Source organism: Ochlerotatus camptorhynchus, unplaced genomic scaffold, assembly GCF_037179485.1.
Source record: "Ochlerotatus camptorhynchus isolate MF236.1 unplaced genomic scaffold, CSIRO-AGI_Acam_v1.1 ptg000120l, whole genome shotgun sequence".
Classification (NCBI taxonomy): Eukaryota; Metazoa; Arthropoda; class Insecta; order Diptera; family Culicidae; genus Ochlerotatus; species Ochlerotatus camptorhynchus.
The window spans coordinates 651,247-665,745 of record NW_027040610.1 but is presented as its reverse complement, the minus strand read 5'-3'; the positions used below and the strand labels follow the sequence as shown (position 1 = coordinate 665,745).

The window sequence follows — 14,499 nt, the reverse complement described above, 5'->3', positions numbered from 1 at the left end:
GAGGGCGCCCCAGGCTCGAAGACATCAATCATAACGTTCTAAATAATATGTTTCAAGAAAATAATCGTTGGTTAGTTTTGTATTAATCAACAGCGAAGGACTAGAATGATGATAGCAAAAAGTTTATTTTTCCCAGAGTAATTCCCAAAGGGCCAGTGCAGTGTGTGTTCGCATCCAAATAAGCTCAAATTTTGAGAGAAATATCAGAACCTGATTTTAAATCGATTGAACTTGGAAGAGTAAACGATCGAATGAGAATCCAGAAAATGTCGCAGTACTGAGATTTCCCAAAGCTCGTGCAAGTTTAACATGTTCTCAAAGTTCTGGTAATCCTAAAATCAATAGTATTCGAAAAACTTCCAAGAAGTTCAGAGTGTCACTAGAATTGAAAAGTTGTCGCAGATCCGAGAGTAGTGGTTCTAACTTGGGACATCCATTCCAGGGAAAATTTGCCATAGATCTCATTTACCGAACGCCGGGAATCTGGTTAAGTTTCCCGGGAAATAGCTATTTGTTTACAAAAGGCATGCTGAATGTCCTTCTTCTTCTTCTTATTCGCATTTCAAGCTTATTGCTTAGCGCATATTAGCTCATTGCGTGCTCTCAACTTAGTGTTCTAAATGCACTTCCACAGTTATTAATTGAGAGCTTTCGATGCCAATGCCAATGCATGAATTTGTATATTGTGTGGCAAGCACAATGATACTCTATGCCCAGGGAAGTCGAGAAAATTTCCAACCCGAAAGATTCCCTCGAACGGACCGGAAATCGAACCCACCACCTCCGGCTTGATAATACCGTGCCTTTGCTGACTAGGCTATGAGGCCCCATGCTGAATGTCCATTATTACTAAATTCCAGGTCAATTCGAGGGGAATTCAGAAGAACCTTGGAATAATGTCCATTAGGAGCCGGAAGAATCTCCTGGGGGAAGTATGTCCTTATGGGAGTTGAAATAAACTTATGGGATAGCTAGAAAGATACTTTCGTTGGAAGTTGGTATAATTCTCTGGGAATGATGGATGAAATTGTTGGGAGTTATTCGTAAGAATCATGAAACCCGAAAAACTTTTCAGGGACGCTAGAAGAAAATTTTGTTGGTAATCGGTAGAATTTTTCAGAAGAACTTGGCAAGATCTTCCGAAAGAAGGTTTATGAAATTTCAGAGAGAACACGGAAGAATTTTTCAGGCAAAGTCAAACGGATCTTCCAAGGATAACAATACTCAGTTTCGGCTTGGCAGTTTGTCACTCATCAGAACAAATTAATTTTGTAATTTGTCTCTACGTTTCGGCTCTGATTAGGGCCTTCTTCAGGGGAAACTGAGTGGAATTTTAACATTTTATAAATATTTCGCACTCACAATTGTTGGATTTGTTCTTTGTCTGTTTCAAGTCTTTTTTTTTTTTTACCTGTGGGTAGTCTTTTTTGAGCAGTTTGCTGATGCGTTCGGTGAGACCAGATACATACGGGAAAGATCTGTAGGTGAATTCCAGTTGTGGTGTTGTTGTTGTTTGCAGGTTTGGTGTTGGCGCAGTTACCTATTGGGTAATTGGGTTGTTCGGGACACCAATCACTTGTAAGCAAACTAGAAACAATACTATCATCCGGCGCTGATGAAACACAGCTGATCTAACAAATAAAACATCTATGATCGAACACTGTATAACCCACCAACACAGATTCAATTTGGAGAAAACAGCAATAGTTGATCGAAGCAACAACAATAATACACTTGCATTCCTTGAAGTGTTACTTACTTACTTAAGTGTCCTGAGCGCCATCCCTGGCGCAAAGGGCCAACGTGAAAGATCTCCATCCTGGGCGATTGTTTGCTTTCGCCTTGACCTGGGCCCAGGTCAAATTCCGGTCGACTTGCTTAATCTCCTTGTTTAGGCTTCGCCGCCATGAGCCCCTGGGTCTGCCTCTGCTGCGATGTCCGGCTGGATTCAAATCCAGCGCTTGTTTGCAGATTTCATTTCCGCTCTTCCGTAGAGTGTGGCCAACCCACCTCCACTTACGTTCCCGAATTTCTGTCGATATCGGCTTCTGGTGACACCGTCGATGGAGCTCGGCATTCGAAATCCAGTTGTGAGGCCACCAAGCACGAATTGTATACCGCAGGCATCGGTTGATGAACACCTGCAGCTTCTGTGTGATCTCCGCTGATACGCACCATGTTTCGCTAGCGTACAGCAGTACAGATTTCACGTTAGAGTTGAAAATTCGGATCTTCGTGCGGAGACTAATCTGATTTGACTTCCAGATGTTTCGTAAACTCGCAAAAGCAGCCCTTGCCTTCTTGATCCGTGCACCTATGTCACTCTTGGTTCCGCCGTCCGACGCTATCTGGCTGCCAAGATATTGGAAACTTTCAACCTTCTCCACTTCCTGACCAGCTACCGTAAAATTGGATGGATTTCCCGTGTTGATATCCAACGATTTAGTCTTGCTGACGTTGATGTTGAGACCTGCCGCTGAGGAGCGTTCGGCGAGATCGTCGAGCTTACTCTGCATGTCAGAACGCCGTTGTGATACTAAAGCAACGTCATCCGCCAAATCTAGGTCGTTTAGATGCTCCATTGTAATAGGCTGCCAGAGCAACCCACGGTTCGGCACACGGTCGATCGCACCAACCATTATCTCGTCGATTACGATGAGGAACAGTAGCGGTGATAGAATACATCCTTGCCTCACTCCAGCGACTACCCGAATAGGGTCAGATAGGGCTCCGTTGTGCAGCACCCTGCACGTGATAGCCTCATACTGAGCTTCGATGAGGTTGACGATTTTATCCGGAACTCCCTTGCGCCTTAGGGCGCCCCACAGGTTTTCGTGGTTGAGTCGGTCGAAAGCTTTTTCGTAGTCAATGAAAACCAAGTAAAGGGACTCTTGGAATTCGTTGACCTGCTCCAAGATTATGCGGAGCGAGACAATATGGTCCACACAGGATCTTCCAGCACGGAATCCCGCCTGCTGCCGTCGGAGAGTCGCGTCGATCTTCTCCTGTATCCGGTTGAGGATAACTTTGCATAGAACTTTGAGAACACAACACAGTAACATAATGCCACGCCAGTTATCGCATACAGTTGGGTCCCCCTTCTTTGGGACCTTCACTAAGACGCCCTGCATCCAGTCAGCCGGAAAAGTCGCGGTGTCCCAGATATTGCAGAATAGTTGATGCAACATTTGTGCAGATAGCATGGGGTCAGCTTTGAGCATCTCTGCTGATATGCGATCGACCCCGGGAGCCTTGTTGGATTTCATGGTTCGGATAGCAGCTTCGATCTCCGGTAGGGATGGCGCCTCAGAATTGACGCGAGTGATGCGTCGCACTCTTGGCGGTTCGTGCCGAGATGTTGATGGCTGGTTGACCGACGAAACTTGTAGAAGCTGTTCGAAGTGTTCAAACCAGCGTTTCAGCTGATCAGTGGGGTCGGTGAGCAACTGACCAGTCGCGTCCTTCACTGGCATCCTAGGATTCATCCTTGCTCCACTCAGGCGTCGTGAGATATCGTAGAGGAGACGGATATCGCCTGTTGCTGCGGCTTTCTCACCTTCATCGGCTAGGGAGTCCACCCACGCTCGCTTATCCCGCCTACACGAGCGCTTCACTTCCTTCTCGAGAGCCGAATACAGTTGGCGGGCCTGGTTCTTCGCTCCTCTGGTTCTCGCCCGCTCTATCGCGGCTTTTGCATTTCTCCGCTCCTCTATCTTCCTCCAGGTGTCATCCGTGATCCACTCCTTTCTCTGAGCGCGCAGCTCGCCCAGGTTGTTTTCACTCGTTTCAGTAAAGGCATCCTTGATCGCCGTCCATTGCTCTTCTACGCTGCCACCATCAGGAATATCCGCAGCTCTGGTCTCCAGTTCCTCGACGAATGACCTTTTTACTGCTGGATCTTCCAATCGGCGTGTGTTGAATCGCCGTCCGAGCCGCTCCTCCCGCCGCTGGACCCGCGCGATACGAAGGCGGATCTCTCCAACGAGGAGATGGTGGTCAGACGCGATGTCGGCACTGCGTTTGTTCCGAACGTCAAGAAGGCTCCTTCTCCATTTTCGGCTGATGCAGATGTGGTCGATTTGATTTTCGGTATGTCCATCACGGGAAACCCACGTGACTTTGTGCACTGGTCGATGGGGGAAGAGCGAACCCCCGATCACCATGTCGTTATTGCCACAAAACTCTGCCAACAGCTCACCGTTTTCGCTCATTTCGCCAAGACCATGGCGCCCCATGACACGCTCATAATCCGTGTTGTCGGAGCCGATCTTCGCATTGAAGTCGCCGATGTAGATCTTGATGTCACCTCTCGGAATTTTATCCACGACTGCATTCAGTTGACTGTAAAAGTTCTCTTTGTCCTGTAACTCGGCAGCATCGGTTGGCGCATAACATTGGATTATGGTTAGGTTACGAACCCGCGTTCTGAATCTGGCAACGATTATCCTCTCATTGATAGGTTCCCACTTGATGAGCGCCGCATTTGCTTGGGCGCTAAGCAGGAAACCAACTCCACGGTGGCGGGGAGCGTTTTCACCTCGAATACCAGAATAGAGTAGTACCTGTCCCGACGGCAGCTTGTGTTCTCCAAAGTTTGGCCAACGGACTTCGCTTAGTCCCAGGATTTCGAGCTTCATGCGTCGAGCCTCGCTGGCGAGTTGTGCCAGCTTCCCCTGTTGGGCTAGCGTTAGTACATTCCATGTTCCAATTCTTGTCCGTTGTTTTGCGCTAAAATTCGTTGCCGTAATATCAGTCCGTGATCTTTCTCTATTGGTTTCTGTAACAGTTGTAAAGTTTCGGGGACAGTAGGTAGTTAGCCTAAGGTCTCCTATCCGCCGTGATGGGGCTGCCATCTTGGGTATAGCTTTCGGGGATAAGCATTTCTTGTTTCAGCCGCTGGATGCCAGGCAGACGCTGTTTGAGCCGCACCTCCATGGTGGACAGACGCTCAGTTATTGTGTAGATGGGGCTGCCATCTTAGATTTAGCTGACACAATACAGCATTTCTTATTCAGCCGCTGGATGCCAGTCAGACGCTGTTTGAGCCGCACCTCCATGGTGAACAGACGCTCAGGCCGTGTAGGCCGAACCCGCTAGGGGCCCCCTTCCCTGTCAGCATATGACCAAAGCTCCCACCGGGGTTGGTTACCCGATCTTCGCTAAGGTTGCTCATATCCCAGGAGACACCACGAGGAGGTAGGGATAGGAGTTACTGGGTAAGAGGCTAATGGACCACTAATGGGGTCTATTTTATCCTTCAAGTACTCGCGGTACTGGTGGTACGCATTACCCAGTCGTTTGCCCCGCTGGCCAATGGCCAGCGGTGATGAAAAGAATATGATACTTTTACATCATCCATCTTCCTTGAAGTGTGCCATATATATATATATATATATATATAGTACACCCGATACAGTCAATAGACTAACAGACGTAGACAATTTGAACACAGCTTACACAGGGATCTTAATCTCACTAAAAGCCAAATCCATAAATGCCCAACAGCAATGCCAATTATGCCCACCTGAATCCAACTAAAAAGCTCAACTATAATACCCGTTTCCACCATTTCACCATAACCACCATAACACTCGAACAGTGCACAACCGTAAATATTATACCCAACACAAATTACAAAAAAATACAATTGAATAATTCTACAAAAAACCGCTATCTATAAAGATTACCATAAAAAAAAACAGACGTTAGACTTCAAACAAACAAATCCACAAACAAATGAACAAATCCAACAATTGTGAGTGCAAAATATTTATAAAATGTGAAACAATTAATTCTTAAAACAAAATTCCCCTCAGTTTCCCCTGAAGAAGGCCCTAATCAGAGCCGAAACGTAGGGACAAATTACAAAATTAATTTGTTCTGATGAGTGATTGCCAGACTGCCAAGCCGAAACTGATTATTGCAGAAACTCGCAGTCGAACACTCCAACACAATACTTCCAAGGATATCCTGCAAAAAGAACTGTGGGAAATTTGTTCAAAATTCCGAATTAGGGAGGCCTGAAGAAATTTTCGGAAGAAGTTGGCAAAATATTTGAAAGGAAGCCAGTAGAAACTTTCGATAGAGGTAAGCGAAGTCTACCTGGGAAGTCGATAAGATTCTTTGAAATTCTGCTTGTCATTTCCTCACACTGACCTTGGAATTCTCTTCAGAATCCCCATGTAGTTCTTCTTATATATACCTTCAAATTGGCCAAGTATTTTTCTAAAGCTTTCAATTTCTTTTCAGATTCACTTTCTTGTCTCCTCAAAATTTCACAAGAATACTTTCCATAACTCCCCTTTGGAATAACTTTTGGATAATGGCAATTCTCGTCGATATTCAATTTTTTTTCCTATAAATTCATCCAAGTTCATGATACATCCCTAGTTTTAACAAGCTCAAGGTTTCTAAAATAATTTCTTACTCGTTTTACACTTTACAAAATTCAACCATGCTAAACCATGGCGTTCAGCGTAACAGCCTTCGGATAATGTCCGTGATTTTGAAGATCGGAAAACTTTTTAAGTCCTAATGAGGCATTGGAAATCTTTCGAGAATCCAAATTCAAAATATTACCTTAATTTTAAAGCTCATAAAATCTGTTACAGTTTTATAAAAACAATGTTATTAACGATTCGTGATATAAATGGTTTTCCAAGATCTAAATACTTTATATTTTAATGATGCAATGAATTACGAGGAAAGACGCTAAATGTAGTACTTTCCACGAAATAAACCATCCTCCGAATCATTTGCTATCAATATACTTTTTATCATACAATGGTGGTTACACTTTTAAAGTTCGGTTAGATTACTTTATTTAAGAGACTGGTTCGTCTCTGGGTTACACTTTTATAGTTTTCGGGTTTGCTAATAATAACATGTAATTCTCATGCTTATAGTTCGATTCCTTCATGAAAAAGTATTCCATCAAATTAGCATCTATGATGATTCAGTCACCAAGGCTCAATGCTATCCAATTTATTGACGGGTCAATTAGATGTCCCCCAAGCAAATTGGTCCCACTCGTTATGGTTCATGACTTGGAAATCAGGAAAACATCTTCAAATCCCTCACCCACAGCGTGGTCACGGTTTTGGGAAATCCATCCAACGTTAACTAAATCATGCTCCATTAAAACACAAAAGCTTCCTCCTGCAGATACGGACCGACCGACTGAAGAGTCCACTTTCAAGAAAAGAAAGAGCTTCCGCTTTCCGCCAGTAATAGACTGTTTAATGGTAATCCTTGAGGGAAGGACGATGCCATCTCACTGTGTGCTGGATGGGCACAAGAAACATCAAATTTCAATTTCGCTTCGATCAAACTAAATTGACTTTTACAATGACACTTACTCGCTCGGCTGGCGACCCGTCCGTAGTTATAGCAGGGCAGTGGACCCGATGACGACCAACCAACGCATCCCCATTTCCCATAATTTTCAGCTTCTATGCTCTAGTGTAGTAACCGACATCGAGGCAAAATCTAGCATCTCCTTCGGAAAAATCTTCCCAGCATCCAGCAAAAAAAAGGGCTTTTTTAAATGTGGTGTTAAATCCTCTCATAATCACGTCTTTGTGAGGTGCTGTGCAATTTTGAGCAGGAAGTGGCAGCTCAAGCCCCAAACGAAAGATAGACGCAACCAAAAGCTTAGGAGCCAAAAAAGAAGCCCGATGGGAGGTGGCAGAACAGCACGTAGAGCAATAGCAAAGAAAAGTCACCCTGATCTCTATTAATAACTAATTCAGTTTCTTTGTGTCCTCTGCCGCAAGAGCTAGCTCAACTTGGCAAGCCACAACGAGGAAAAGGATGAAGCGTGAAAGAATGAGCCCTTTTTCCGGACACGCGGTCTTCGGATGAAATCCTGGTTCTGTGTGTGTAAGTAGGATTGCAACCGACGGCGCTCGAACCGGAGGACCAACGAAAAACGAGCAAATGGTTGCATGCAGAGCCCGGACTGGGACTGGATGCATTCGTTGAAGAGCCAAGAATAAGTGTTTCTTCCACAGAGTAGTGAGTACCCTGGAAGATATAATAACTGGCAGAATCAGATTGGGCACAGAGTCAGTAAAACTCAAGTCTTCTTTCATGTGTCGTCGTCGTCGTCGTCGTGTGGTGTTGGGCTTAATGCAAGAAGATCCTTCTCGAATGGTTATTAGCAACTGTTGTACTGTGCCATTACGGAAGCTTTTCTTGGTGCAGTTTACGGGGTGGGTAGTGTTATGCATAGATTGTTGATGATAGTCATATCAAGCTTGTTTCAAAGAATGGATTTTCGAATTAACCATAATTGATTATGATGTGCGTATCAGTTTGGATTTGTGGCAGTTGAATAGAATCCCATAAACAGCGAAATAAACAGGTTATTAAATGAGTGGTTCTAATGTATATGTATATTAGGGTGTTTCATTTTGAAAAAAGTGATGAATTTTTGATAGGCCACTCTCCAGTTCGATTCATAGCCCCAAAATATGAACCTGTGCAAAAAATGGTAAAGATTGATGAAGGTTTAGAGGTCGCGCCAATGATTTGGATTTTGTATGGAGATTTTGGTGAATTAGTATGGGAAATTATTGATTTTCGTTTACATTGCTCTAACTTTGGTTGTAGTTGTCCAAACGTTGAAAAAAAAAAAAATATGTGGTTGTCATGACAATGATCAACAAGCCTGTTGTTGTTGCGATGAAATTGGCGTTGTTGCCTTGTACATATTCATCTGTCAATTTACCCTATTTTGCCATTTTTTCACATTTTTATAATTCTTGATACGCTGCAAAACTGAGCGTAGCAACTGTAGGCTTTTTGTTTATTGCCATAGCAATAACATACTAAATTTTTTCGACATTTGGACAAGTAGAAGCAAAGTTATAGCGATATAAGCGATTTTTTAAATTCTTCCATAGTAATTCCCATACAAATTTCAAATCATTGGCGCGACCTCTAAACCTTCATCAATCTTTACCAATTTTTGCACAGGTTCATATTTTGGGGCTATGAATCGAACTGGAGGGTGGCCCATCAGAAATTCATCACTTTTTTCAGAATGAAGCACCCTAATGTATATGTATATATTATGATTCTAGAGAATTGCTCATGATTATAAGAGAGAAAAACGCTTAGTAAGTGCCAAAAATTAGAAGAACAATATCCGTCGGAAGAACTGCTCATGTTGAAAAGAATAGACATATTCCTAGAAATGATTTATGACTAAAGTAAATCCAAGTGCCAAAAATCAAAAGAACAGTATCCTTCGAAAGCTTAACGAAGTTATTGGGTTTGCTGATGACGTGGTCATAATAGTTCGTGGAAAATTTGATCACATCATCGCAGATAGAATGAAAAAGGGTTAAATATTAACCCATCCAAAACAGTTTTGGTTCCGTTCACTCGCAGAAGACAAGTAACACTCAAAAGTGTGTCAATTAATGGATCTATTATAAAATACTCGTCAAACTTAAAGTATCTGGGAGCAGGGCTGGCAAATGTCAGTTTCAATGAAAGATCTCACGCGATATTTACAGATATACTTCTGTCACTATCATTGAATGAGAAAACGATCGATTTTTTTGTCAAGACAGAACGTGACAGTGTTGTGATCATCGTAATTACTAGCTCATTTAATGCTATTAAAGTTACTTGTACCGACGAAATCTAAATAATATATTCACTCTACCGATTGCATACGGTTTTTTGCTTAAATTCATCTGAATCAGTTAGAAATGTTGATGTCAAAACCACATAAGAATTATTCTCATGAGTGCTTGATCATTGAAAAATGACAAGAAAGCTAATGATAGGTAGTTCCGTCTCGTGATAGTGAGAGAACCTGTTTTCTCATCGTCACATGACGGCCGTGATATTTACCAGCTCTGTCTGGGAGTCATTCTAGATGATAAACTTAATTGGAACTTAAACTTAGAGCAGGTAATAAGAAAAGCCACAAATGCTCTCTGGGTTAGTAAAAAATCATTTGGAAAAACTGGGGACTTAAACCTTAAATGATTCATTGGATCTACACGGTTAATGTAAGACTTAGAATAGTATACGCACCATTGGTTTGGTGGCCTAAAACAAAGCAAAGGGTGACTCAGAAAAAGCTAGAATAATTTCAACATTTCACACCATCAAAGACCATGGAGCCAGCTCTCAATATGCTCCCACTGCATCAATACGTGCAAATAGAAGCTGGAAAGAGTGCCTTAAGGCTATGCAGAACAAACGTCTTCTTGAAGGCAATCTTTCTACTTTTTTTTTCTTTTAGTATACTGAAAGATTTTCTCATTAATCCATTTGTAGTGATAAACGAAGAGTGAATGGAGAAAAGGTTAAACCTAGATACACCGATTAAAGTAGTTAAAGCTAACCGTAAAATATGGGAATTCGGAGGGCCAATAATTCCACAAGGATCAATAATTTTCCACACAGATGGTTCAAAAATGAATGATAGCACTGGAGCTGGAATCACAGACCCGGGACTTAACGTTTCAATACCAATTGGAAGATGGACAACTGTTTTTCTTGCAGAAATATACGCTGTCCTAAAGTGTGCATATATTTGTCGAAAAAAGAATTATTGACACACGCGAATGAGCATATTTTCATTTATCCAGGCAGCATTGAATGCACTACAATCTTTCACATGCCAATCAAAACTGGTGTTGGAATGCATAATACTTCTGAAGCAACTGGCAGTCAAAAACCAGGTTTATCTGTACTGGGTACTAGGCCATTGCGGAATCGAAGGAAACGAAAAACCCGATTTACTCGCTAGACAAGGCTCAAGTGTCCAATTTATAGGATCAGAACCTTTCTATAGGGTATCTAAATGTGTAAATCAAATGGAAATGGAAATTGAACTGCTACGAATACTTCAAGGCAATCCAAATTGTTTATTACTCCAAACAATGGAATTATGGAAAAATAATAAATTTAAATAAAAAATCACTAAACAAATTTATTGGGCTACTTACCGGACAGTGTCCCAATAGATATCATTTGAAAAAGATAAATCGAAATCAAATAGATATCTGTAGGTTTTGTGACTGTGAGACAGAGACCTCTCAACATTTGATCTGCGAATGTTCGGCAGTATTCGTGCGCAGAAGACAATATTTCAACAAAAGCATACTAAGTCCTTCTGAGATTTGGTTAAAATATCCCAAAATGGGGGTTGAATTCATTCTAAGAATCATACCAGATTGGGGTACTCCGCATTATCAGGCAACAACGGCAGTTACTCTAAATGGTAACTCGTCGTCCTGAACTTCAAATCCCAACACAAACTTTAAATGGGAATACAACTTCAGTCAAAATTTAAAAAAAATGGCAATACAAATGCAAACCAATCACTCAACAGCAATGGAGATGAGAACAATCACTGCATTCCTTCTGTGGGTTACATAAGTGAGGGACATGTGTTGTCGATTGTATTAAAACAAATAATTGAGAAGAGCCAAAGCTGATGGACCGATTGAAAGGTGGTTAATCAAAAGCAAGCAGCACCGTACTCAGCAGGTGACGAAGGTGGCATTTTACACCATAAAATTCCTTAGATGCTTAAAACTAAAGGTGTTGCTGGTGACACGCGTTTTGCAGGTTTTTATTTCAGTAAATTGTAATTAATGAAATATATTTGTTTTATTTAATGTTCGGTAGCCCATGTGTGGCAGACGTATACACAGTTTGCTGAAAGCTGCTGATTCCAGTGAACCATGTTTGTTTTATATGAAACTCCAGCTAGATATGCTATATTCAAGCTTCTGGATGAAAACTAAACTCGAAGAAATTGATAACCTCTATTTGGAATTAGAATCTCCAGAAAAGACCAACAAGGTAGTCAAGTTGAAGCATTTTGAAAAATTTGCTGATACAACTGAAGCACTATCTGCTGCCACGGCTGCGGTTGAAGAGAAACTTTCTAAACCGCTCAAGAAAACCCTTAAAAAGCTTGTATCTGATGACGTTTAAAATCAGTTGCTTGTAGCCGATGCAAAATTAGGAAGTGCCATCAAGCATAAACTGGCCTTGCCATGTGTATCCAATACCGCTGTTCAAGAGCTAATGCGCTGCATTCGTTATCATTCGGAAAGTTTGCTTTCTGGATTGCCCAAAAACGAGATGGCTGCAATGGCTTTGGGTTTGGCTCATTCATTGTCTCGGTATAAGCTAAAATTCTCACCGGATAAGATTGACACCATGATTGTGCAGGCTCAATGCCTCCTAGATGATCTAGATAAGGAACTGAATAATTACATCATGCGCGCTAGAGAATGGTATGGTTGGCATTTTGCGGAACTAGGAAAAATTCTGACGGACTAAACTAGTTGGAACTCGTGACAACATGGCCACCACGGATCTGTCTGATATCTTGCCCGATGAGTTGGAAGAAAAGGTTAGAGAAACAGCGGAAATTTCCATGGGAACAAAAATTTCTGAAAAAGATATTGTAAATATGCAAAACTTGTGCGATGAAATCCTATCCATCAATGAGTATCGTACACATTTATACGATTACCAGAAGACACGAATGATGGCCATGGCTTCAAATTTGACAGTGTTGGTTGGAGAAACCATTGGAGCACGTCTCATCGCACATGCCGGGTCGCTGGTAAATCTGACTAAACATCCTACGTCGACTGTGCAGATTTTAGGTGCCGAAAAGGCTCTATTCCGAGCACTTAAAACTAAGAAAGACACTCCCAAGTACGGTATCATTTTTCATGCTAGTTTGATTGGTTCAGCTAGTGCCAAAAATAAAGGCCAAAGCTTCTCTAGCAACACGTGCCGATGTCTTCGATTAAGATCTGACTATGGAGTTAGGTACTGAACACCGTGCAAAACTGGAAATGCTGGAGGAAGGCAATCTGTCGCGACTTTCTGGTACCGGCAAAGCTAAGTCTAAGCTAGAAAAGGACCACTCTAAAAGCGAGGTAAAGGTATAAAAACTGGGGGAAGACAGCACTCTTCCCATCGGTAAGAAACGCAAGCTTTCAGAAGGTATTGAAATTGGTGACGAAGTCGAGGATGAACCTTCAGACAAATCGATTGCTAGAGAGTCATCTAAGACGAAAAAGGAAAAGAAGCAGAAGGACTTTGAAAGTGCTCAAGCTTTGATGACAGTAAAAACTGAAGACGAAGAAATTGTACACACCGAAAAAAAACCCGCAAGAAGCAGAAAAAACATTAATGCACGAGGCAGTCTCCCAGGAAGAAATCACTAAGACGCCAAAATCGGAAAAGAAAAAGAAGAAGTAGAAATATAAGGAATAAAATTTCATACAGTTACAATCATTAAAAAATGCTCTAATATTCTTTGATTATCTATAAGGTTACCTAATGTTTACTTCTTGAAAATTTTCAAATCTTCTACGAAATTTCATCTACTTCTTCCAAGTTCGATAATGTTTTTACCCAAGTTCTTTAAATTCGCCCAAAATATCATGAAAGTCTTAAGAGCTTAAAAAGTCCTAAAAAGTTGTTTTTGAAGCTAAAATAAGAACTTTTATGAAGTTTCTAAACATTTACAGAAGTTCCCATCATCTAAACGAAATTTCAAAAAATTGTATAAGGTTTCCAATTCTATTTATAGTTTTCTCGAATTTTTAGATCGCACACTGAGTCTCTACGAAGATACCTGAATGTATATTAAATTTACTGAGTTTGTTTGGTGTCCTCTGAATAGGGGTCATTCATTAGCCACGTAGACTTTCTAGAGGGAGGGAGGGGTTATACAAAAGTCTACGCTTGTCTTCGAGGGGAGAGAGGAGATAGTTGTCATAGCCTACGTAGCTTAAATTTGTTTTCCACAACATCTGATTCCTCATAAATAAACAACAAATCGATATATTTTTTTTATATATCAAAGGCTTTTGTTCACAAAGCAAATTCACAATATTTTGCTCTTTACAATAAATAAATTTGTTGGTTTGATTTGTTGTATTTTGTTTATTTATTTAATTTGAATTATTAAATCCTTAACCCTGAGGGGCTATTCACATATTATGTCACACTCTACGGGGGAAGAGGGATGAAAGATTTTGTGACAGTCAATGCATTAAGTTTAGAAAAAAAAACATGATAAAAGCGGTGAGGGTGGTAGTTTTTTCCTCAACCAGCAACTCAACTCAATTAATACATGATTCCTAAGGTCATTCAGGTCAGTATTGTTTTTTTTTTTTCCTTGATTTGTTTTCCTTCGATGTTGTTTTCCGTACTGAGTAGCAATGCTAACGACGCCTGCGAGGCAGCTCCCCTACCTATCGACCCATCAACTCATGGACCGGGGACCAACGGCATTGCTTCCCTTCCAAAGGATGGCGTGACCAGAGATGTTATGCCTCAGAACATCCCGGCGGCGCCGACTGCGGGGGTGAGAGGTAATCACGCTTACCACTACACCACCGGCGCCGCTGAGATCTGGATTGTGTTTTGTTCTTTCATGTATTCAAACCAGAGCTGTTATATATCACGGCTGTCATGAACAATGTGAAAATAGGT

At 41.6% G+C, this 14,499-nt stretch overlaps 1 pseudogene; it reads left to right on the top strand.

Moving 5' to 3' along the window:
• The first annotated feature begins 11,699 nt into the window (after positions 1–11,699).
• LOC135699859 (nucleolar protein 58-like) lies at positions 11,700–13,272 on the top strand (annotated as a pseudogene).
• Positions 13,273–14,499: the final 1,227 nt, after the last annotated feature.